Here is a 4390-nt window from a genome sequence, read left to right as displayed (position 1 = left end):
TTTCCGCGCTCACCCGTAAGGGCACTAATCCCAGAGAGTGGCCGCCCGAAGCAGAGGAGGCCTTTCATTCCTTAAAACAGGCCTTCTCTTCTGCCCCGGTGCTGCATCACCCTGATGGCAACAAGCAGTTCTTCCTGGAGGTTGACGCCTCCTCCTCTGGAGCCGGAGCGGTACTTACCCAAAAATAGTCTTCCTGGAGAATGGTAACTTGTGGCTTCTTCTCCAAACTCTTCTCCTCTTCTGAGCGCAACTATTCCATAGGAGATCGAGAGTTATTGGCCATCAAGCTGGCATTGGAGGAGTGGCGTTACCTGCTCGAAGGGGCTCTTCACCCGGTAATAATTTACACTGACCACAAGAACTTGGCTTACCTCCAGCATGCCCAGAGACTTAACCCGCGCCAAGCCCGGTGGTCCTTGTTTTTTGCTCGCTTTGATTTTGTTCTTCATTTTCGCCCGGCTGACAAAAACATCAAGGCGGACGCCTTATCCCGATCCTTTATGGTGTCTGATCTCGAGGAAGAACCAAAACACATCATCGATCTAGCCAGAGTAATGCAAGTGGCTCCCGTGAGTCTAAATCGTCTCCCTCCCGGTAAGACGTTCGTATCAGTACCTGATCGGGAGAAGATCCTACACTGGGGTCACTCGTCTAAACTAGCTGGCCACGCCGGTCAGAAAAAGACCCTCCAGCTTATTTCCCGGCACTACTGGTGGCCTACCCTGCACAAGGACGTAATAGACTTTGTTTCTGCCTGTGTGTCCTGCGCCCGCAACAAGGTTCCGAGACATCTGCCAGCCGGTCGCCTCCTTCCGCTCCCAGTACCTGCTGCCCCCTGGCAGCATATAGCAATGGACTTTATAACTGATCTCCCCGTCTCTGCCGGTTGTACGGTCATTTGGGTGGTCGCTGACCGCTTTTCCAAGATGGCTCATTTCGTTCCCCTGCCAGGCCTCCCGTCTGCACCCGAGCTGGCTAAAGACTTTATCCGCCACATCTTCCGTCTTCATGAACTGCCCCTCCACATAGTGTCGGATCGTGGGGTACAGTTCTCCTCACACTTCTGGAGAGCCACTTGTAAACTGCTAGACGTCACCGTGGACTTCTCCTCCGCTTACCACCCACAGTCTAATGGTCAAGTGGAGCGGATCAATCAGAACTTGACCAGTTACCTCCGGCACTTCGTTAATGCCCACCATTCAGACTGGGTGGATCTCCTGCCATGGGCCGAATTTTCTTACAACAATCACGAGAGCGAATCTTCCTCCAAATCCCCGTTTTTTGTTGTCTTCGGTCAGCATCCTCGGATCCCATTTCCCGTCTCCACCTCGGTGGACAATCCGGCTGCGGAATCCCTTGTTAACAAATTTTCCTCCATATGGGAGAGCACCCGGTCCGCACTCCTTCTGTCATCCGAGCGTATGAAAAGACATGCTGACAAAAAACGTCTGGATCCTCCTCAATTCCGTCCAAGGGATAAGGTCTGGCTCTCGTCCAAATATGTCCGGCTCAAGATTCCTTCCTATAAGTTAGGGCCTCGGTTCATCGGTCCTCTGGAGGTCATCAGTCAGATCAACCCGGTGGCCTATAAATTGAAACTCCCGGCCAACTTGCGGATCCCTAACTCCTTCCATGTATCTCTCCTCAAACCTGTGGTACTTAACTCTTTTTCCAAGTCTACAGGTACGCCTCCTGCTCCGGTTTCCGCTGAAAACTAATTTGAGGTAGAGAACATTCTGGCCACCAAAAGGGTAAGAGGGAAGACCGTTTTTCTGGTAGATTGGAAGGGGTTTGGTCCGGAGGAGAGAACGTGGGAGCCCCGGGAGAACATCCATGCCCCTCTCATCCTAGCTAAATCTCTCTCTGGCCTAAAAAAGGGGGGGCCTAAAGGGGGGGGTACTGTAGCGCCGGCGTCTCTGCCCTCTGCTAGGCAGGGACGCTGTTCCCCTCACCCCTCTGCTCCGAGCCCGGCGTCCTCCTCCCGCTCTGCTGGCAGCGCGCGCTCCTTCCCGGCCACTGTGCTTAGGGCGCGCGCTCCCTCCCTCTTAAAGGGGCCGCGCGCGTCGTCCTAAGGAGTCCCCGACCAATGGCCGGAGGACTTCACCGTATATAAGGCACCTCCTCCAAAATGGAGGTGCCCGAGCAATGTTGTTGCACTGTTCACTACTCTGCTTCAGCCCTCAGGTCCCGTTGCCAGTTACCTGCCAGTTTGCTGTCTGATTCCTGCCTGATATTCTGCTTACCTGCCTGCCAGCCTGAGGTCCGACGGTCTGCCCTCCAACTCCTGTCAGTCTGTCTATGGACCAGCTTGCCCGCTCACCTGGGAGCGCACATCTGCTACCTGCCTGCTAGCCTACCTGGAAGCTCCGCCGTCACGTGCTGTGACCACCTGCCATTCCAGAGACTCCTGCCCGCTCACCTGGGAGCGCACACCTGTTACCTGCCTGCTAGCCTACCTGGAGGCTCCGCCGTCACGTGCTGTGACCACCTGCCATTCCAGAGACTCCTGCCCGCTCACCTGGGAGCGCACACCTGTTACCTGCCTGCTAGCCTACCTGGAGGCTCCGCCGTCACGTGCTGTGACCACCTGCCATTCCAGAGACTCTCGCTTGCTCACCTGGGAGCACACATCAACCATCTGCCTGCTAGCCTACCTGGAGGCTCAGCCATCACAGGTCGTACCTACTCTTTACCCAGAGACTGCCCCGGTCACTTGCCGTGACCTCCTGCCCGTTCATCCAGAGACTGCCCCGCTCACTTGCCGTGACCTCCTGCCCGTTCATCCAGAGACTGCCCCGGTCACTTGCCGTGACCTCCAGCCCGTTCACTCAGAGACTGTCCCGGTCACCTGCTGTGACTGCCTGCCCGTCTTCCCTGGTCGCCACCCGCTCCCTTACAAGGACCACCCCCTTGTATAGTAGCTCAGAGGTTCCGCCTCCCAGACCCGTTACATAGAAGCACCTGTAACTGTGATCAATGTACCATACATACAATTTCGCAGGTTTAGAAAAATAGATATCAATGATATTGATTTTATGTCACAAGCCTAATAACTAAAAACTAGTGTCAGGCTGTGTGCCACCTATGCAGTTTTTCAAGCGTTTTTGCCGCGGAATTTACGCAGTGAAAACTCTTAAAAACCGCTTGGTAATACGTGCCCCATGGTCCCCAATGATAATCCGCATGTGCTGTGCACATACTGTGGAAATTTCCGCTGCGGATTATCATTGCGGAAAAAATCCGCAGCATGTCCATTCATTTTGCGGACCCGCAGCGTAATTGCCGCCATTGACTTGCATTAAAATACATAATATCCGTGTCAGTACATTTGTACACACGGATATTATGCGTTCCTATGTGCGGATGGTACCCGGGTTTGGAGAAGAAGAGACTCTCCTCCAGACCTAGGTACCATAGACCATGTTAAAAAAAGAATTTATAATTAAAAATAAAGATTATACTTACCTTCTGATGTCCTCCCGGTGTTTTCTCCGCTCCGTCTGGTCGGCTGTATGGGTCGTGGTGTTGTGAAGGACCTGCCATGACGTCATTGAGTCATGTGACCTGACACATGACTCAATAACGTCACCACGGGTCCTTCACACCACCGCGAGCCGCCCAAGACACCGGACGCAGCAGAGAAAACACAGGGAGGACATCGGAAGGCAAGTATAAAATGTATTTTTTACCATTCTTATTCTTTTTTTTTTTTAACCAACTTGGTCACACTAAAAGCAACCAGCATAGCCAGAATAATAAACAGAATTTTTAGAAAATTTCAAAAATCAAATTAGAAAATAGCAAAAAGGCAATGGAACTTACCAGCCACAGGTTCAAGAGAAATGCACACCAGGATGCGCCCCCCCCCCCCCGCCGTAGGAAGGAGATGACACAGGTGCGGAATGCCATGAGCAATCACTCTCAACCACTCACACTGGAGGAGTGACTGCCCAGCGTATAACCGCAGCGGATGAAACCTGCAAATAGGGTGCTATTCACACTTGCGGCAACCGTGCCTGGCCGGCATCCTATTAAACGCCCTTCCTGTTCGATTAGGCGGGATGCCCGGCACCCTCTCCGTGCATCGCAGAGGTGCAATGCCCCCATTCACAGGGTCACCATTAGTCACCTGTGTCATCTCCTTCCTACAGGGGGGGGGCGGCCGCGTCCTGGTGTGCATTTTTCTTGAACCTGTGGCTGGTAAGTTCCATTGCCTTTTTGCTATTTTCTAACTTGGTCACACTACTATAAATCCATGCCGGTTGCATGGATTTATATAGTGTGACCCAGTTGTCAAGCACTTTTCCAGGTGATGCTAAAATCGCTTGGAAAAGCGCTTGATAACCCGCATGCAGAAATGCATGCAAAAACACTTGACAAACGCTTCTAC

The sequence above is a fragment of the Phyllobates terribilis genome, unplaced genomic scaffold (genome assembly GCF_046119375.1).
Source record: "Phyllobates terribilis strain yellow unplaced genomic scaffold, ASM4611937v1 Scaffold_8__6_contigs__length_399053987, whole genome shotgun sequence".
Lineage (NCBI taxonomy): Eukaryota > Metazoa > Chordata > Amphibia > Anura > Dendrobatidae > Phyllobates > Phyllobates terribilis.
Note: the sequence above shows the minus strand (reverse complement) of the source record.